Source organism: Bos grunniens, chromosome 4 (assembly GCF_055505025.1).
Source record: "Bos grunniens cultivar Pamir isolate PY7600 chromosome 4, Bosgru_T2T1.0, whole genome shotgun sequence".
NCBI lineage: Eukaryota > Metazoa > Chordata > Mammalia > Artiodactyla > Bovidae > Bos > Bos grunniens.
In genome coordinates this window covers 101,340,957-101,350,163 of record NC_141168.1, presented here as the reverse complement: position 1 = coordinate 101,350,163, position 9,207 = coordinate 101,340,957, and the positions used below count along the sequence as shown (strand labels likewise).

Genomic DNA, 9,207 nt, shown 5'->3' with positions numbered 1-9,207 from the left:
CTTATTTTTAGTTGGCCCAGCTATTTATTGCTAAGTATATTATAATTTAATTAATCTAGATTTTATGGTGTTCTCTAACTTTTGGATATTCCATATTTAAGACAAAGTCTAGGCTTCCTGAGTAGTAACGAATCCCTTGGTAGAAAAGAATCTGCCTGCCAGTGCAGGAGACGCTGGTTCAGTCCCCTGGTTTGAGAAGATCCCACTTGCCGGGCAATAATTAAGCTCATGAGCTACAACTATCAAGCCTGTGCTCTAGAGTCCAAGAACCACAGCTACTGAAGCCCTGCATGCCCTAGAGCTGGTGCTTAGCAGCAAGAGAAGCCACAGCAACGAAAAGCCTGGGCACCACAGCTAGAGAGTAGCCTCCTCTCACTGCAGCTGGAGAAAAGCCCACACATCAACAAGACCCTGCGCAGCTGAAAAATAAGCAAATCTATCAATAAAACTACAAAACAAAGCCTGGTCTATTGGGTATTAACACTGACGTCACAGTAACTCATAAAATTACCATTATATTCTAAGAAAATATAACCAAATAATAGAAATCTTTTATTCTTTAATGTATACAGTAACAAAAAATTCAGTTGATTGAAAAAAAAAACATTTTGTTTGATATATCAGGACATTTTCTAATATATAAAATGTCATCTACCAGGTGTAAATGTAAAATGATGCCCTACTTTCTAAAATTCCCATTCACCCATTGTGTAATATATCATGCTTCATGCTGTTTTACATTATGTAAAATAAACAATGAATACAGACTCTGGATTTTAATGCCTGAGGTGTGAAATTAGTTCTCTGCCAAGTGTGTTTTTGATCGTTAGAGATTTAAAACATTCAGAAGTGTGTCAGTCTGAGACACATTTCTTCAGTTCACTTACAAGAAATGAAAAGCAATCTAGATATTTAAAAGAAGAGAATGAGACTGTGTAATAGAATGCACTGTGTTGTGATTTTGCACACGGTCTTTGGTATTCATTGGATTTTATGCATACTACTCACACGGGCAATAAATAGTTCGCATACTCAGTTTTGCTAATTTTTCCTCTGAGGCTCCTTTACATTGCAGTTACCACAAATCCTCCATTATAACAAGATCATCTTGTTTACAAAAGTATAATCTCAAAAAACATTTGCATCTCTAATGTAATTAAGTACTTGTTCACATGGTAATACATCCCACCTAATCTTCTATTTACAAATTTCCATATCTGCACAATGAATAGAAATATTTTTGCGGTTAATAAAAATCATTGGGGACTTCTGAGCTAAGATGGTGTAATAAAACTGATGCACAGAATTTCCTTTCCCAACATTCAATTTAGTGAAATAAAAATAGCAAAACCCAGGAAAAATTCAGGAGCAGCAACTAGGCAATCTAATGCCATGAACCTCAAAAAACAGCAGCCTAGAGGGGGAAAAAAGATGAGGATCTGGAGCAGAGTGGCAGGTATTTTATAGTGAAGGACTTAGTCTTATCCCTCAAAAGCCAAACTGTAAGTTGTCTCTGAATACCTCCAAATCTGGGGAAAATGAACTGAGTGATATTCTGATGGGGAGTAGACTCAGATACAGAGAACAGACGAGGTCGCCAAGGGGAAGGAAAAATGGGGAAGGAATGGACTGAGGGTCTGGATTAGTAGATGCAAACTGAACAAGAAACAAAATCCTATTGTACAGCACATACGCAGTATGAAAATAATATAAAAAAGAATGTATATATGTATATAATAATCACTTCACCGTATAGCAGAAATCAATACATTATAAGTCAGTTATATGCTTCAATAAAAAATAAATTAAGATAAAAGAAATACACAGCCATTGATTATAATTTGTTGAATAAAATCACTGCCTCTCATGGAATCAAAGTGAGTCAACTCTGCTTTTGTTTATTTGAATTTTCTTTGTTTCCTTCTTAGTAAATTTGGCTACAGGTTTTTCAGGTTTGGTTATCTTTTCAAAAAAACAACTCTTGGCTTTGTTGATTTTTAATGTTTTTCCACTCTGTTTTATTTCTGCTAACTAGGTTTGTTCTTTTTCTAGTTCCTTGAGGTACACAGTTAAATTGAGATTTTTTTTCTTTTTTATTGTAGGTGTTTATTGCTATACACGTTCCTCATTAATGCTTTTGCTGCAGTACATGTTTTGGTATGTTATCCTTCCATTTTTATTTGTCTTGAGGGTTTTTTTTCCCCCTTTTGATGTCTTCTTTGACCCACTGGTTGTTCAAGAGTGTGCTGTTTAATTTTCATATATTTGTGAATTTTCCACTTTTCCTTCTGCTATTGATTTCTAAAATGGCCAACAGTTATGTGAAAAGATGCTCAATATTACTATCATCAAGGAAATGCAAATCAAAACCACAATATGTTTTGCTCAAAAATGGACAATGAGTGTTAGCAAGGATGCAGGAGAAATTGAAATCTTTGCACCCTGATGGTGGGAATGCAAACTGGCACAGCCACTGTAGACAGGAGCATGGAGATTCAATTCAAACAACTGAAACTAGAACTACCATTTAATTCAGTAACGCCACTTCTATGTATTCACCCAACAGAATTGAAATCAGGATCTCAAAGAGATATCTACACACTCATGTTCACTGAACTATTCATAACAGCCAAGATGTAGAAAAAAAAACTAAACGTTTATCAACAGATGAATGAACAAAGAAAATGTGCTATCTACAAACAATGCAATATTCCCAGACTTTAAAAAGTGGGGGAGGTGGCAGAATTCTGCAATTTGTGACAATGCTACCGAAAGCTCGGCCTCTCTGTACACCGGTGCCGAATCAGATCCTGGAGACAATTTTGGGTGAAGTAGACAAGGACAGCTTTATTGTGTTGCCAGGAAAAGCGTTTCAAGGCAGCCTGGATATAAAGTCATTTCTTCTTCTGGTGACCTTGCTCTTTTCTCCTAAAGACTTCAACGGATTAGAAACCTACCCACATTCTTGAGGGTAATATACTTTACTCTAAGTCCACTGATTTAAATGTTAATTATGCCTAAAAAAATACCTTCAGGTCAACATCTAGATTTGTGTTTGACAAAACAACTGCGTACCATAGCCTAGCTATGTTAACACATAAAATCAGTTAAGAGAGAAATAGTGTGAAGGAGAGAGAAAGGAAGAGACAGAGGTCACGAGTCTAGGGAAAAAAATTGAGAATCAAAGCAGCTTAATAAAGTTTAATAGCTATTAGAAACTATAAGTAACAGGATATATATAGCTAACAATTCAATTATTAGTCTAGAGAAAAAAGGAAAGGACAGCTGACTCCAGTACTCTTGCCTGGAAAATCCCATGGAAAGAGGAGCCTGGTGGGCTATAGTCCATGGGGTCACAAGAGTCAGATACGGCTTGATGACTAAACCACCACGGAGCTGTTAAAAGGACCCTGGCTCCTTATGTTCATTCTGTCTTGGCTCTGTTGTCCCAGGTAACTGTCACCTAAGACACACCCATGACCACAGGAAGGAGGAGGGTGGTACCTGAGAACTCATTACTCTAGAGTCAGGCTGCCTGGAATTAAATCCTGGTTCCAACACTCACTAGCTGTTTGACCCTTGACAAGTTTCTTCACCACTCTATACTGCAGAGACTTCATCTATAAAATGAGAGATAATAGTACCTAACCCAAGAAAGTTGAATGGGTTATTTTATTTAAAGCACTTAGAATTAACAGTGCCTGGCAGTGGCAAGTGGAGAAGGCAATGGCACCCCACTCCAGTACTCTTGCCTGGAAAATCCCATGGATGGAGGAGCCTGGTGGGCTGCAGTCCATGGCGTCGCTAAGAGTCGGACACGACTGAGCGACTTCACTTTCACTTTTCACTTTCACTTTTCACTTTCACGCATTGGAGAAGGAAATGGCAACCCACTCCAGTGTTCTTGCCTGGAGAATCCCAGGGATGGGGGAGCCTGGTGGGCTGCCGTCTATGGGGTTGCACAGAGTCGGACATGACTGAAGCAACTTAGCAGCAGTAGCAGCAGAGAAAAAAACCTGATAAAATCATAGTAATAACAGATTTTAAAATGCAAACATATTAAAAAGATAAAAGTAAAGCAAATAATATGAAGGAGAAATAAGGATGATTCAAAATAAAGTTAACTGATGTCCTTTAAGTAGAAGGCTTAATAAATAAATTTCCATGGGGAGAAAAGAATTAACCTTCAAATCAAAAAAGCATATCAGATTTCAGGAAAATCCTAGTTAAGTTATTGAACTTCAGTCAGGCTGGCCTTGGATTTCAACACAATATTTTATGCCATAAGCACAAGAACAATATGTACAGAATTCTATTACAACATGTAGCCATGATATTGCTATTGCTAAGTCACTTCAGTCGTGTCCTACCCTGTGTGACCCCATAGACGGCAGCCCACCAGGCTTCCCCGTCCCTGGGATTCTCCAGGCAAGAACACTGGAGTGGGTTGCCATTTCCTTCTCCAATGCATGAAAGTGAAAAGTGAAAGTGAAGTTGCTCAGTCGTGTCCGACCCTCAGCGACCCCATGGACTGCAGCCCTCCAGGCTCCTCCATCCATGGGATTTTCCAGACAAGAGTACTGAAGTGGGGTGCCATTGCCTTCTCTGAGCCATGATATTAGTCAAGTATAAAATCAACAGTCTGTCATTCTAAAGCACGAAAGAATCTATGGACCACAAAACTCATGAGCAGTTCAGAAACTGCTTTGTAAAATATATCAAAATGTAAAGCTACTTTTATAGAATGAATGAAAATAACAAACTCAGGGTTGGTAAAACAGTGTAAAAACAAGTGATGAACTGTGTCTCCATTTAAGTAGAATATAAATAAAAGCATATAGATTATGCTTATAGAATAGAATGTAAATGCCAGAAACCTGGACAGTATGAAAATAATGTTACTGACATATACCAGTAGATTAAAGAAAAATATTATAAAAGAAAACATGAGAGTACTAATTCCCCATCATCAAAAAGAAGTCAATCAACACCCTCTTGAATTGAAGATGTGGTTTTAAAAAGGCTCCAAATTCTTAATGATTTTCTTCATCTTTTTATTTAATCTTAAAAGGATCCTTTAAGAAGTAATGACTCAAAACATTTGAGTTTTAGCAAATTTTTTTTTTTTTTTAGAAATGGTTTATTTTCTGTTAACCAAATTTCCATTTTAAGAGTGTGTGGAAGAACAGCTAAAGACCACTCAGTGGTCGTTCCTACCCATTCAGTGGCCTAAGCAGTGGGAACTGCAGAGCAGTCTTCAGTGGAAGGCCAAGTACTCCAGTCTTCAATGGGGAGCTGCTGAATAGGCAGAGAAGGCAGCTGCACTCCTTTGGACCAGCCCACCACCTCAGGTTGAGTAGCAGTGAACTCTGGAGCTGGAGCAGTCCGTTCCGCCTGAAGTTCCTCCTTGGTTACAGCCTTCTCAGCTGCAGCCTGCTCTTCCATTTCAGTCTCTTCAGGGTCTGGAGTGGAAATCAGGCATGACCTCCCATGCGTGTTCTTGGAAGATGGTGCCACGCACAAACAGAACTTCTCGGCATAGCATCCACTACATCAGACCCACTGAGTGAGTTCCCTTTTTAGGATCTTACAGCAGGATACATCAACTCAATCTTAAAATAATACTTCTGTAGCAAGTATTACTATTAAATTCCACTCATTGGGCCAGAAACCCTTGTGGTGTTTTCAAAAAACTTGCCCCTCGTGGAGCACACTGCCTATACTTGTGAGTTCATTGGCCAGTGGCCTCAACTCCAAATGTTAACAATGTGCAGTTAGCAACTTCTTTCACTCCATCTTATTTTCATTTGCTACCTCTTGTTGTTGTTCAGTCACTAAGTTGTGTCCAACTCTTTGCCACTCCGTGGATTGCAACATGCCAGGCTTACCTGTCCTTCTCCTTACCTTATCTATCTCCTGGAGTTTGCTCAAACTCATGTCCATTGAGTTAGTGATGCCAACCACCCATCTCATCTTCTGTCATCCTCTTCACCTCCTGCCTTCAATCTTTCCCAGGGGTCTTTTCCAATGAGTCAGCTCTTTGCATCAGGTGGCCAAAGTATTGGGGCTTCAGCATCAGTCCTTCTAATTTGCTACCTCTAAATTCAAATAAAACAATGCATTTCATTCTTAAGATATCACAACATGATCCTGTTTCATGAAAAATATTTTTCAAAGCTTTCTTTCTAGCCTCTATTTACATACATACATAGAAAAATTATGGAATAATGTTCACTTAACATTGTTTGTTGGGGGTAGTGAGACCGGAGATAATATTTATCACTTTCTTTTCTGCAGTTTTTTTGAATTCTTAAATTCTTCATTACACAAATAAAAAAGCAATTTTTCCATGAAAAGAAGTTTTGGTATCAAATGACAAGAATGAGTTCCACGGACATAATGTCTCCTAGATATATACGAAAACTACAATACATTGACATAAGGATTAGCTTTTCAAAGGCATGTGTACCTTATTTCCAGAATTAGATAATAACTGTCTTTCAGAGAAAAGTGAAAGTTCATAGCTGTTAATGATGCCTACCAAATCACTAAGCACTTAAAAATTACATGTTTATAATTCCATGCCTTGCATGCATACATGCTCAGTTGGGTCTGCCTCTTTGTGACCCTATGGACTGTAGCCCACCAGGCCCCTCTGTCCATGGAATTTTCCAGGCAAGAATACTGGAGTGGGTTGCCATTTCCTTCTCCAGAGGATCTTCCAGACTCACAGATCCAAACCCTGTCTCCTGTGTCTGCTGCATTGGCAAGTGTGTCCTTTATCACTGAGCCACTTGGGAAATCCTTATAAATATACATTTGTACACAAAAAATAAAGATTAAGTTTTGGTTTTTTTGTCTTTATTTTTGCATTTTGAACCATCATTCTGTTAGCAATCAAAAATAAGTCTAGTATGCAAATATATGCCTGGTTTTTTTTTAAACACACGTAAAATTTTTAAAACATAAAACACAGAATAATCTTATATCATGATTTCTTTGAAGGAAGAAAATTAAAAGATATTTACATTTGCATCTATAAAGAACCTCTGGAAGAATACAGAATAACAGAGTTAGTAGTATATTACCTTAAATTTGTTAATCAGACATACTTCCATTTTCCCTCCCTATTCTTTTTGTCAAGATTTTTTAAAAATATCTAAAGTGATCAAAACCATTTTTTTCAACAATGCTTATTACTCAGACCTCCATGAATCTAAGTGGCAGCTGCAGTAAAGCAAAACTCTCTGATCATTCCTTCTAACCTTATTGGTTCTCTTGCTAGTAAAAAGGGCGTGAAAAGGGATTAAATTCTCAGTTACCCAAGAACCCTCTCAAGTGATGTTCAACTCAAGGTGTCTGGACTACAGCCGCCGACAACTGCCATAAGAGGGGGGAAGATGCACGTGAAAAGAAGGATAGAAAATTATGCACAAGCAAAGTATACATATAAATACTTCCTCTTCAAGCTGAAAGGGAAGACATAGAAATGCACATTAGGAAATAAATATTTAAATAAAATAATTGATTAATTATGCCCTGTTAACTCCTTATTTGACTTCAAGGAGGAGGATATATGATAAATATATAATAGTAATCTGGCAATTTTTTAAATTAGTTTGAAAGTGGGGACAGTAGGAGGGGAGAAGCAAATATTCTTTACATTTCCTCTACTTTGGACTTAGAGCCTCATTTTACAAACCAGGGCTCCGAAGTTGAGACTCAGAAAACTTAGGATGAAAAGACAGCAGTTACCTAGGCCATATCTTTCCCCATGTATTCACTCAATGTGTTACATTTAACAGAACTAATGTACGTTAAGCAGGAATGGCAGTCAAGCCACAATAAAAGCAGCTTTGTCTTCAGTCTGAATATTCTTTAAAGGAGAGCAGAATTTTTTTAAACTAATTTATTAAGCGATGGCATAGTGAGTCGTTTAGGTAAAGCAGGGTCTATTCTCAGAAACTGGGGGTACCTTAGCAAGGCCATTAATGAAGTGACTACAAAGATATATTGCTGGAATAATTGATTCGGATCATTAAGAAGGTCAAGTTGGACACATCAGTATTTCGTGATCCTATTAGTCAGTTAAAGATAAACTAGCACTTTAATAAGATTGAATTAAATTTATTGCTGTAACTCCAAGTCTTAATAACCATAGCCAAAATGCCAGTTGAGCCACAGAAAATTATCCTAAGTGTTTAAAAACCTCAAAACACTGTCCTGTAAATTAAATGAAATTCTTTTCATGTTTGTACCCAAGTGTCAGTGTCAATGTATTTATGGGTATGTCTGTATGTCTATACTGGAGAAGCAAACGGCAACCCACTCCAGTATTCATGCCTGGAAAATCCCATGGACTGAGGAGCCTGGTGGGCTACAACCCACGGGGTCGCAAAGAGTCGGACACGACTGAGCGACTTCTGTGTGTGTGTGTGTATGTCTATATGGAGTTAGAGTCTGAAAAATGGTGTATGGTATATATGAAAAATGATATAATGATATATGGCTTTATGACGATAACATATATGTATGATTTATAAAAATATACAGTCTGAAAAATCACTTATAAAAATGTATATATAGTCTGAACTGAAATATGATTTTCTCATTCTTCAATATAACTGAGTTCCTTTCTTTATGTTTTATAATTAGGCTTATTTCTTATCCCCACAAATAGAAAATTTTACTGTACTACAGTTTTGTTTTCCATTATTGTTTAATTAAAGGTAAGCAATAAAAAAACCCTTTGGGAGGGACTTCCTTGGTGATCCAGTGGTTAAAAATCTGCCTACCAATGGGATATGGGTTCGAGCCCTGGTCTGGGAAGATCCCACCTGCTTTGGAGCAACTAAAGCCTGTGCACCACAGCTACTGAGCCATACTCTAGAGCCAAGGAGCCACAACTATTCAGCCCGTGGGCTGCCACTAATGAAGCCCGCGGCATAGAGCCCCGTGCTGCACAACAAAAGAAGCCATGACAATGAGAAGCCCATGCCTCACAGCTAGAGTAGCCCCCACTCGCCACGACGAGAGGAAACCAGCACACAGCAATGAAGACCCAGCACAGCCAAAAATGAATTAGTAGAATAATTAAATGTTAAAAAGCCTTAGAGAAAAATAAATTCTAATCAGTTCTTTTATCTACATAACTGATTCACATGTGTATCCTTTAGCTCAGCTGGTAAAGAATCTGCCTGCAATGCA

At 37.8% G+C, this 9,207-nt stretch overlaps 1 non-coding gene across 1 annotated transcript; it reads right to left on the bottom strand.

Annotated features, from left to right (window-relative positions):
* Nucleotides 1–5,625: 5,625 nt before the first annotated feature.
* On the bottom strand, nucleotides 5,626–5,775 carry LOC147374599 (small nucleolar RNA SNORA62/SNORA6 family). Its single transcript, XR_015163296.1, has one exon. It is a non-coding gene; the product is annotated as a small nucleolar RNA SNORA62/SNORA6 family (small nucleolar RNA).
* Between the last annotated feature and the right edge of the window lie 3,432 nt (nucleotides 5,776–9,207).